Genomic DNA, 13002 nt, shown 5'->3' on the forward strand with positions numbered 1-13002 from the left:
ACGGGGAAGGATATGAAGTTTTAAATTTTTAAGATTACATAAAAAAAATCTTCTATTTAAACTTAGGAATCTTATACTTACAGAAGGTAATATATTTACATTTAGGAACAGGGTGACAATATCTACTATTATTGTATTTTCAGCTGGTCTCCATATGGCTCAACGGGCTCACTAGATAGAAAATGACACTTAAAACAAAGTTTTTGTACAAACAATAAGTTTCACGTTAACATAAAGTGTGTGTCTGTTTCACAAATTTATGGTTAGAATATGATTGTTCTTCATTCAGTAAAGTTACTCACAGTGAGAAGAGTAGCCATAAATTTTATAAAGTAAGAGTAGCGATAGTTCATAAAAATCTGCGGCGTTTTGGGAAAATTGTTGCCGACCATTTTACAGAGGAGCGATGGATTCAACACTTCCGAATGACGAACTGACCTCTTGATGAACTGTGAGATCCTGTGAGTTGTTGGAGCCAGCTGCACATTGTATAAGAATGTAGCAAATAAACATGTTGCTACTTTATACAAACTGTCGTTAAAAAGTGTTTCCATTGCAGTTTCGCAAAATGCCAATTTTGATACGTCTGGAAAAGCCCTAGCACAGAAATATTTAATCAAAAACCATGTTTTTTCAAAATTGACATGTTTCCATTAGGCAGTTTTTGCAAGTCAAATTTTATGGTCAATGGAAATGCAGATTATGTCGTTCCACACCTCATCGTTCCAAATTGCCCATTTCGTCACTTGTTCAAGCTCACAGCTACTCAGGGGATCACCGTCTCCGCTGGTGGCTTATAAATAGTCAGACGCATTTCGGAAACAGATCATTTTTGTGTTTATGATGAGATTTTTTTTTGTGAAAGATGCCAATCACCGGCCAATGCCTGTACCACACTGCCCACATCTCTGATTGTCAAGGTAGTTGGAAAAAAACAGCATCCTGTAAACATGCCTCTTAGTATATATCCTGAGAATTCAAACCTTCGACAAAAACAAATGTTCAATAAATATGAAGGGCATTAATGACAAAACTGTAAACAGGAAAGATAGAAAATTGTCCACCCTAAAAATATAAACTTTTTAATCATTAGACAAAATCCCTCAGGTCAAACATAATGTAGTGTGAGAAGCTAAGACAGGACCATCTGATATTGATATTTTTATCAGGCAGTCAGGTTGCCTTCTCAGAGATGAAGTGCATCTTTACACCCAGTTTCCTGCTGTGGGCGGAGCGGGTTCAACAAACAGAGGCAGAGAAAATAAGAACCTCAGGGAGAGGTTTTCTCTCCCAGATTAGGAAACATCCCTCTTCCAGCATAGACATTTCAGCAATAGGTGCCCTGCAGACAAAAAGCAATTGAGATAGAATATGGAAAAAGGAAGTTCGAAACATCAGGGCAAAACACGCATCAAATAAAGCATTCAGATACCCTTGTATTTCCCCAAGGAAAGAGAATAACGGTGTACGGGAAAAATGCAGCTGAATCAAACAAAACCTGTCACATCAGATTGTTTTATCAATTTAGAAAACGTTTCAAACCTTCCTTATTTAAAAAACAGTACCACCTCCATTATGTTTTCCCTAAAGCTTTCTTTTTCATAAAACATCAGCAACTAAACCTAACGTTATGGGAGGTTCTACGTTTTTCACACCGAAGCATCTCATCAGCTGCAGAAAATAATACGATTAAACAGTTTGAAGCCAGGAGCAAAGTCTTCAACAGAACCCACCTGTAAAATGATCATTCATATGTGACTACTTCCCACCTGAAGGGCTTTGTTATGTCTGTGTGAAGCTATTTAAATAAAAATGCGTACCACTGCTTCCTTTGTTTTGCTGCCTGCTTTTTGTTCTTCCCTTTAAAAACTCAGCGAGGAGTTTCCTGGCAGCTGGGCTACCCCGACCACAATAGGTTAACTGAAAATGGATTTGGCAGGCTCCACTTAGCCAATAGCAGCCATTAAAAAGAAGAAAGAAAAAAAAAAGCAGTGATTGTTCCAGGCATCGATCCTGCGGATCACCTCTGGATTTACAGCTCTGGAAGCTGCCCAGTACAGCCCTACTGGTTGATGAAGCTGCTGCGGGTGAAGCACTTCACTCAAGGGCAGAATGATTGTCGAGGGAGGTTTCGAAAGTGCAATCCAAAACAACACTCTTTGGGGAGGGAAGGAAAAAAAGAAAACATGAGTAAGTGGAGATGAAAAACAACATAATGCGTCAAGCGCTCTGCCTACATTTGGTCGGACAGTTTAATGTTTTCTGGCGTGTTGCTGGAAGAGTAAGCGGCTGTATTACTCGCTCTGAGGGCCACAGTCATTCACATTCATTTTAAACGTGGAGGAAAACAACACTTCCAGGACATGCAGCGTAGAAAGGTGGCAGATCCCACGCAGCATTATTTCTCTGGGTGCCCAGGGTCAGACTTTTCAAGGGGAATGTTTCCTTCTCAGCTCTTATTGATATTGAAAGCTGCTGAAAAAGCCGTTGAGTGCCAACCTGGAGTCTCTGCTGGAAGAAACACTCAGAACAGAATGAAACTGATAGAAAATGATTTATGTGCTATTATGACCACTTGCCCTCTCACTGTGAGGGTTCAGCTGCTGTCATGAACTCAGCTGGTGACCAAATGTGAAAGAAGCACAGGTTCTAGAGTCACAGGTCAGAGGTCATCTGTGAGGCTCAGTGGTTCACCAGGCCTGGTTGCATGAATATCCACAGACGTCAGTTTATTCAGTTGGGGCTTTATGAGATTGAAAAACATGAAGTTTTCCTGAAATGGAAAAAAAAGTTGTTTTCTTTTTTTGTTCTTCACAAATAAAAATATAAAAAGTGTGGCTTGGGTTTTTCTTCGGCCCCCCTTAGTTAGTGGTCTGCAACATTTACAATCCAAGGACACATTTTTGCTCTCAGTCCAGCTGATTAAAACTTTAGGGACAGTAAATGTAATGGAGATCCATCGATCCGATATTAATATCTGTATCAGTCCCAATATTGAAAAAACTAACTGACGGCAATGTGCCAGATCCATAAGGGCAGATCTATTCAGTCTAATTCTATGCGTTGTGCTTTATTATGTACTTTACATTGTATTTTGAATTTCTAGTATTTTCTGAACCATTTGAAATGAGATTTGTTGCAGTTTATTTTTTACATGTTTTGCCATTATAGTCAACATATTGTTTTGTCAGTCTCAGTTCCTTTATTATTTATGTTACTTTGGCTATTATATGCCTAAATAAAAGTTGTTTTATTTTTACGTGTTTGTGTTGAATTATCAAAATAAAAAGTTATACGCATTTTTTCAGGTAATTGCAGGTTTTAGCTGTTGAAGTTTACAGTTATAACGTAACGGTCCAACACTCAGTGTATGAATATTTCCTCAAGACATTTTATAAGAGTCAGAAGTCTCAAACCATTTTCTTTCATTGTATCCTTAAGTCTGTAAAATATATAATGGTGTCCTATTTCATTTTCATTTATTTATTTATTTCAAACGGGTCTTTAAAAACAAGAAATCAGTAGGACAAGAGAAAATCCTTCAGTTTCCAAACACTGAACTACTTTACAAGGTTTAAAAAAAAAAAAAAACCTTCATTTGAAAGATTTTGCAAATCGTTACAGAAATTAAATACAACACTCACTGTAAGAGTTGGTCTTTTTTTCTCATTTTTAAATGTCAAGGGACAGAAGGACAAAAATATTTAAAACACTATAATCAAACTCTAATGTTTTAAAAAGATGGATGGATGTTGATTTATCACTGTTTTGATTATAGACTTATGTAATAGGTGTAATTATAATCCAGTTTAATCCAGTCAGACTTGACAACACAGTACTCGTTACCAGGGTTCACAACCATGAGGCGGGTTTTTAATAATACTTTGTTGAAAACAAAGAATACAATATTATTAGATCAATCAGAGATATTCAAACTTCAGTCCCACCCACCACAATCGCTATCATAACTTTAAAAATAACTTCTCTGCAGTATCTCATGTTCTAAGAAACTTTTCTTTTTCGATAAGTCCAACTGTAGCCAAGAAAAAAAACTAAACAAACAATGAGCTTTCAGCGCTACCGTTATACGTCTCTGTTGTTGCCATGGCATACGCATGGTACTGTGGCCCAAAATAGAAGATTAATAATACTGTAATCTTCATCATCATCTTCTACCTCCTGCTTTCATCTGACATGCTTCATTTTACTGAGATCAAGAAAAATCTTTGCTTGTACATAAAGCTTTCCTGATAGTTACTTTAACCTTTCTGACATGCTTTATTGTAGTAACTTGAGCAAAGTTATTCAGTGGCACAAGAGTTCTGCAGTAAATCTCAGTTTCTGATATTGTTAAGGCTGGCAGAAAATGAATTCTCTGATATTTTTACTTGTACGACTGGAATAATAGTTTCTCTTCTTGCAGCTGAGCTACTGCTAGAACGTATGACTGCATAGCAATGCAGAGCCAGACAGGACAGAATCATCTGCCCAAATATTCAATGATCAGTTGTGATGAAATTAATGTTTTTCAGGTATTTTTGAAGTCTAAAGGACATTAGCCTGGTGAAAGCCGTCTCCTTGTTCTACACCTCTCTCCATTCAGAGGGTCTGGACCCTCAGCTACAGGGAAACCACTGGAGCCATTGACTCTGTTGATTATACCCAGTCGCTAACGTCTGCCCATGACATACTGTATGTAATGCGCCAGTTTGACACTACGATGCTTACCAGAAATTGTCTGCAATTGTCTTTAATTTAATATTTGGAGGCGTGAGAAACACGGACTGAACGACTTTATTCACTTCCTCCGCTGCCATTGCTAAAACTACAGGCGGAGTACAACTCTGAAACAGAAAATCGATGCGATCGATCACAACATCTTCTGTTTGCTGATTTGGTCCGGTGGAAATTCTACTGGAGAAATCCGAGTCAATGGGAGAAATGCCAGGCAGAGCAGTGAAGAGAGATTAGAATCGAGCAGAATCACGTAATGACCTGGCTAAACAGACGCCATCCTTCACAGGATGGCGTCTGTTGGATATTCCATATATCTAACTGGATATTCCATATTATCTAACTGGAATATCTAACTCCCAGTTAGATATTCCATCTAACTGGGAGTCGAATTGAATGGAAGTTGCGACATTTGAAGATCCCACATATGAGCCAGAGGAGACAACGGATGACTTGGCTATTCTGGCCTGGACCTGTTACCTCAGTGACTTGTCAGTCGCATTTGTCTTCAACAGGATTTGGATCTCGACTAACCACGTGATCTCTAGAGATGTTACTTGAATATAAGTTTCCTGTGCTTTTCACTTCTAATCTGCTGAAATATCCGCTCCGAATTCCTTTCTTGATATTTCACCTGTGATTACTTGTGACAAACTCAGCTGTGTCTGAGGCACTCAGCCTGTGATCGCTCATCATGGGTGCTCAGTGAAGTGAGAACATTATCTTCATTAATGTTCTCTGGGCTGAATTCGAATTTCACACTTTCAGAGACGTTTGACTTTTAAATGTAACTTATCACAGCAGTACAAAATGGCGGAAGGCTTTTGTTGTTGGCCGAGGCTTTGCTGCGAAGAAACGGTGAACGGGAAAGTGTAACACCGAGTTTTAAAAGTTTCTTTTTCCCACTTAAAAATAAAAACTCAAATGGTTTCAGGTGATAGTTTTTAAAAACCCAAACGTCCCGTGGCAATGTGCGAGTTCCCAGTTATAAACCCAGAGGGAATTATCAGCAGAAGTTGAGCCTTCCTGTATCTTTACGGGACATCACCGACTTTATGTGCTTCAGCAACGATGAAGACCTGCAACCTAATCATTTTACCCTTTATGTTCTTGTCAACTCCATCAGTAGAGTTCTGCCAGGGCCTACTTGTTGCGACTTGTTGCTACAATTCATCTGAAAGTTGAAATATTTGTTTGTGTCTGTTTGGAGGGCTGACAGTGCTGGTTCCTTTTATGGCCTCACATATTGTGGGACCAGAGGAGTTTATTTGACAGCTTGGAGGAAAAGAAAGGGAACCGAGAGAGAAAGGAAGGGAGTATGCAGTAAATGATCCAGACCAACTATCAAAGCCAGGACAACTTTAGACTTTACCCTTTAATATCTGCTGTTTATTGACAAAATCGATGAATTGGAAATATAGCTTTTATGGTAAAAGTCATAAAAGACTATCTAACAGAGCCAGCCCAAGGTATATGTGAGTCAAGTGGCTGCTCCCAAAAGCACCAAGTTAGCATAATAAAAATAGAAAATGAAAAAAAACATTGAATAATACAAACTAAATGCTATTACACATAGAAACATGATTTCAATATTATTTTTATGGTTGGTACGTAAATAATAACTTCATTTCGTTCTGTTGTTTCCTGCTTCCTCTGTTGGGAAAATATAATTAAACTTCTTAACTTACTGTAAGTTCAGTGTGAGTAGCTGATGATACATGCAAGAACTTAAAATAACATGGTACATTTCAAAATCGAAATGTATTTTTTTCAGTTTGCTACTCAGTTCAAATCAATAGCCATTAATAACATTATAGGATGATTGCAAATAGCAGTAATGACAGCAGGCATGTTGCACACATTCTAGTAGAGTAGCTTAGATGGTGGAGTTTTTCATTTTTTAAATAGTCCGGTCTTCACCTGGGTCTGAAATAATTTTACACATACACATTTACACGTTGACAGTTTAAGGAATCCGCCTCAGCAATGTGTAAAGTGGAGGATTTGCATATCAGTAGTTAGAGAAAGAGGTTGTTTACAAGAAAATTCAGCTGTAAAGTTGGGCTATTTTGTTTTAATAAATTCTCTGCCTAATTGGAAATAAGCGTCTCTGTGATTATTGCCCGTTTTGTGAAGAGTACACGGCCTATGACCAGCAGTAGACAACACAGGCAGAAGCTGAAAGCAGTCCAATGAATCCATCTTACTAAAACATACAAATATTATAGAAGTTCAGGATTTTTCATGAGAAACACATATGATTTTTATGTTTTTGTCGGAGAACAGGGGTCGTCAAATCCAGGCCTCGAGGGTCGGTGTCCTGCAACTTTTGGATGTGTCCCTGATCCAACCCACTTGAATCAAACGGATGGATGAATAGATTAAAACCACATAGATGTTCTGTCAGTGCTGTATCATCTGAGTTATGAGCATCTTGCTCACAGGGGTGTCGTCTCTGTATGACAGTGTTGCTGTTTTCTGGTAGGGAATTACGATTCATCCTCAGCTACTGACGCTTTTCTTTTATGAAAACAAGTTGAACTTCGTCTCTGGTGGCATCAAGGAAACGTCTTGTTGTCAGGACGCAGCCTGTCGTACAGCTCCAATAGTTAAGAGACTTTAGATAAAAGTGTGTACTGTTTCCATTTGCCAGCACAAGTGAGTTAAAATAGCAACATATTTACCTTTTTTCACTTTTAAAATTGTCTCTCAAATAAACAAAGCTACTCTCCTTTTTGACATTAGTTCTGTTAAGACAATGTCACTTTGACCAACCAGTTTTCCTTTATCTAAGTGAAGGCTACATTTCTGTTTATGCTCCACCAGCAAAACACTTTCACATTTTTGGTAACTTTGAAAATATTTAGCACACTTAGCTTCCCCTGAATCAGTTTTTCAGGATAAATTCTAAAGTGCTAATTTACTTTACTGCTTTGTAAACTATCAGATGAATAAAATTTGACATTGTGTTGAAGTTTTGGTTTTCGACTGTTAGGAATTGTTCAAGTCGATGTTTAGCAGAAGGGATGGATTGAAGAACCACCAGCTCTGCCACCTAACCCGGGAGCTTTCACTGCTCTTTGCACTGTAATCCCAATAAATCCCTGTTCATGTGATAAGTTATGATTTATGTATTACAGCTATTTAAATAGTTCAATAATATAAGATAGTTTTATCTAGGTTTGATATGCCTTTACCCCATGCAAACCACTAATGCAGGTGAAAAATAAATGCATCATCTCAACCAGATTGTGTGTAAAAGCAAATCCCTGACAGTCCACCTTGTTAACAGCCTTTTTATGATAATATTTTACTTGTGCAATAATTGGAATGCTGTGCAACATGAATAAATCATTCATATCTGTCTTTGCCCTCGGCCTCTGTGTAAATATATAAAATACTTTAGTGATCACTCAGTCTGCATTGGTCAGAATTGATCATTACTGGAAAAGAAGTGTGTGTGTGTGTGTGTGGGGGGGTGTGCGTGTGTGTGTAGGGGTGTGTGTGTGGGTGTGTGTGTGTGTGTGTAGGGGGGGGGTGTATTTCTTAAGTGAGTTAGAGGGTGTAAGGCATCAACATAAAGTATGAGATTTTCTGCATTATTGCTCTGATTGGTCATTAATTAATACTAACTGCTTCCAGTCCACATGGAGTTTGTTATAAACCTCTTAGTCTTTCATAGATCAAGTACAAGAAATAAAATTAACCTTTCAAAGCTTCATACAAGTTAGAATATTTACAGTGGATGGCAAATTGAGTAGAGGTAGAGCAGGTGCACTTAAAAATGTTGATCACTGTTCCACTTAATACTAATCAAAAGCAACTCTAACCCGTCTGAATATTTACCTTAGATTTAGTTTCCATGTTTATCGTGGTTGATTTTTTTCAGGTTTCATTCAAATAAAGTTCTGCAACAGGACAGGAACTGAATTATGAGAAGAAAAAAAAACTTTGTTTGGTGAGTTAAGTTCAATTCAGTTTATTTTTAAAAGCGCCAATTCACAAAAAAAATGAATCTCAAGGCACTTTACAAACAATTCAGTTCGGCTGAATCACAGACATTACAGTTGATCCTAGTTATCAGTGTAACAAGACAAGTTCATTATTCAAATTAGATTGAAAAAGTTTTCAGATTGCATCAAGTCATTCTGCGTTTCCATTGACCTTTATATTACGCAAACTGAAATTACGAAAATGAATTTGTTTAATGAATGCCCGACAAATTTGAGAAAAAAAAACAACACATTTTTTGCTTGAAATGTTTTTGCACTAGGATGAGGTGGTTTCATCACACGAGTCAAACGATCAACAACCCGATGTTTCTAACAAAAACCATGAAGAAGAAGACAGCAGGAAGTGGTAGGAAGACGATGGCGCAAGATGAATTTTTTAGGAATTATTGCGTGAACCAACTTGTAATTTTTGTTACAATTTTGTTTCATATTTAATGGAAGCGCTGCAATTATTAAATTGTGTTTTTTCAACATTGTCAGAATATCGACAAAGTGTGTAAATAAGATGGAATGTGCAAACAATCAAGGCGATTTACTGAAAACTGCATTTAACTCAAACAGACTTTAGTTCAACTGACCAAAGTCTTAAGACCATAGCCCACAGCCCATGGTCTTTAAAGTTACGGAGGGCATAAGCATAAAAAAGCCAAGAGGTAGACCCAGAAAAGCCTCAACCCAAAACACAAACTGGTTTTCAATTTGCAAAGAAGCTCCAAACATGAGACTGTTGGTATTAATGTTATTGAGCTGCGCTCAGTGTCTTCTTCAGAGGGTTTCCTGTTGTTTTGTCTAGTGGTTATTGGTGCAGCGCCACCACAGGTGAGGCGATAAAAAAGTTTTTCAAAGGGTTTGAATCTCTTGACACAGAGCAGTGTGAAAGCAAATCGCAGCATCTGAAAATGTTCAAATTGTTGCAATTTTAGTCCCCAATCAAACTGAGTCTAGTGGACTATTGTGTGTGAAAAAACCCTAAAAATCAAAAAGCAGAACAGACTTTTAATGGTGACTTAACTGTAATATGCACAGTTAAGTCTTGATAAATGTTCTAATTCATTCCTCACTAAAAATAGAATTTTTTGCATAAACTCTTCAATGTTATGTGATATTTTATTCCCGTATACACATAACAAGAGGCATTCGCAGGCGGTCCAGGAAACATTGAAACAGACTCCAATTTTCCGACAGAACGACTGCAAGGCTGGTCAACCACACCTTCCTGGTAAATTACTTTGCAACCAGAAGCTTCCCTTTCAACCATTCGCCTTCCTGATTGTCAGGTTGAAAGACTAAAAGACGCCTCGGAGGCCTTTCAACGTCCGCTTTCTCGGCAGCTTCTAATCTTATTTGAATTTCCTCTCACTTGTGAAGTTATCTCTGTAAAAGAAATGGACCCTTTCTTGATTTTTGTCAACGTTAATTGTCCCCAGGTTTGCTTCATCTCGTCACGTCTCGCGACGCTATTATCTCCAAACTAACACGGTAAACAGAGCGGAATCAAAGCTCACGGTTTCCCGGTATGAGCTGTTCGGAGGGTTTATCGGGCTGCCTTTGAGTTCCAGCTCATCAGGGGAGTTCGGATGGGAAAGAAAATCGTCTCGGTCGACTGTTTCAGAGCCACGTGTGAGGAAAGGAAACGCGTCATCTGTAAAAGCCACACACCTGCAAACAAGAAGAAAAGTGCAAGGTGATACATGAACTCACATATCCATTACACAGGCAGTCAATAAAGAGGTACAGATTTTCACACGGATAGAGGAGTGAGTGGGGGAGGTCAGGGCTGAGGGAGACAAGAAATTTACTGCAACACACACACACACACACACACACACACAGCCCCCCCAACACACACACAGACAGAAAGAAAGAGAGAGAGAAAGGAAGAAAGAAAAGGTTTGATCGCCTCTCCATGTCAAATCACAGCATTTCTTATTAACAGCTTTTTTCTTCTTGCCCCCCTTGTTTTCTCCGTCCTCTTTTTTGCCCTCCTTTCTTCCTCTTCCCATCCCTCTCTTCTCTCCTTTCCATTCCTCTTCCCTCCCTCCCACTCCTCTGTCAGAGAGCAGATCTGCCTGAATAATTTCTTCCCCCTGGACCAGCTCTGCTCTTTAATTCATGAGCCGGAGCGCGAGTGAATGTGTGCGGGGTGTGTGTGTGTGTGTGTGTGTGTTTGAGAATGTGTGTGCTTTTATATTTGTGTGTCAGCAAGTGAGAGAACAGGAAAAAAGGCTGGTGGTGACAGAAAGTGTGACACTGTCTGTGTGTAAGCAAGTTTTTTTTTAATTAAAAAACCCACAAAATATAATTGTGCTGTTATAAGTTCATATGTTTGTGTGTGTGTGGTGACAGTGTGAGTCTATGCATTTACGTACGTGCTTGTGTGTGTGTGCGTGTGTGCGGGTGTGATCTTTCTTCAACCACAGAAAGCCTATTTTTAACTCCTGGATGAAAACGGGCTGCGAGTCATTTAGAACCGACTCCTCTGAATGAATCACTCGCTTTCATTCATTCTGCTCGGATGAATCGTTTACCTCTCTGCCACTCTCAAAACTTTTTTTTTTTCCAAATGTCCCAAAATTAATTATTTGCTTTGTTTCAGTTGCTCCAAATTGAGCCATTTAGCTGATTGCAGATCTTAACTGAAACGCTCAGATCATTAACGCAAGAGTTCATTTCAACTCTAATCAAAGTAGTTTGAGTGGAGCCGCTCGCCATTCACACCAAACGTGACTGGACTTCAGATAAGGATCGCTGCCTTTATTATTCAAAAGTTTATGCGTCTAATCATACTGCACAGTGATAAAGTATTTGCCCCCATTTTCAGATTTTGTCTTTTTGTAGCGTTTTTCTACTACACTAAAATGTTTCAGATCAAATAATAATAATAATAACCTCAGCAAATCTAAAAAGTAGGTTTAAATTGATTATTCTTTTTATTAAAGCTTCCAAACCAACCTGGGCCTTTATGTAAAAAAAACGATTCCCCCAAACTTCTTAAGCCACCCTTGCAACCGTTAGCAAAAATGGTTAATAAGTCAATAATATCAGAGTTGATGAACACACATTCTCGTTTAGACTCATTTTATTCATTACTTTAAAATTTGATTAGAGTGGATCCCCAGTGAGGCTGCACAGTGGTTCAGTTGGTAGCACTGTTGCCTTACAGCAAGAAGGTCCTGGGTTCGATACCCGGCCCCGGATCTTTCTCCCTGTGCATGCGTCATCCAAAAACATGACTGTCATGTTAATTGGTCTCTCTTAGGTGTGTGTGTCCTGTCTGTTTCTGTGTTGCACTGCGACAGACTGGCGACCTGTCCAGGGTGACCCTGCCTCTTGCTCAAAACATTTGCTGGAGAGCACCCCTCCCCACCCCACTAGGGACAAATGGATGGATCCTTAGTGTTCTTGCGGTTAGGGACCACAGCTGCCCGCGAATACCTGAAGATCATGACTACTTCAAATCCCCTCTATAAATGCTTATAGATATGTCATTTATTATTAATGTTATTTTAATGTTTCGAAAACCAAATGTACATATACAGACAGACTACAATTCTAAAACTCCACGGAAACATCTATCGGGAAATCCAAGTCAATAGAAGAAAGCCCAATTGCACAAGAAGGCAATGACCAGGCTAATTCAGGTATTTCAAGTGGCATTTTCTTTTTAATATTTTTGATATACACTCCAAATTATTAGCGTTTTCACTAATAATTTGGAGTCATATTCCAACAAGAAATACCCACATGTGAAATATTTTCGTCATTCTTTTAATAAACACAATTGTCTGTGTACCATCTCCTTTTGTAGATATGTTCTCTTAGGGAAGACAGAGTTCCCCAACATTGGTCCTCAGAAAAAGTTTATCAATTTAAAGTTATTCAAGTTTTCTGTAAACACCCATGAATTCTGTGATTTTAACAAAATGATTAAAAGGAAGAAAAACACAAAAACGCCTAAGTAAGAAAAAAATATCAGTATCGGTATGGATATAAGCGATTCTTTGTATTTGCATGGTATCTGATCAATACCAAAGTGTGCAGTATCATACACCTCTAACTAACGCATCATTTATGTGTTCGAATACGAACACCCCGCATCCAAGTATGGGAGAGCCTTTATTGTGCTTGAGTGGGCTTCGTAGCACTTTTTTAGCTAAAACGTTTTAGATTAATCCATGATGTGCTGCTTTTTGAGATCTTTTAGCCAACTGAATGTTGTCAGACAGATTTTGTTTAAGTCATTTCTTGATTTTAA

The sequence above is a fragment of the Xiphophorus hellerii genome, chromosome 22, assembly GCF_003331165.1.
Source record: "Xiphophorus hellerii strain 12219 chromosome 22, Xiphophorus_hellerii-4.1, whole genome shotgun sequence".
Taxonomy (NCBI): domain Eukaryota; kingdom Metazoa; phylum Chordata; class Actinopteri; order Cyprinodontiformes; family Poeciliidae; genus Xiphophorus; species Xiphophorus hellerii.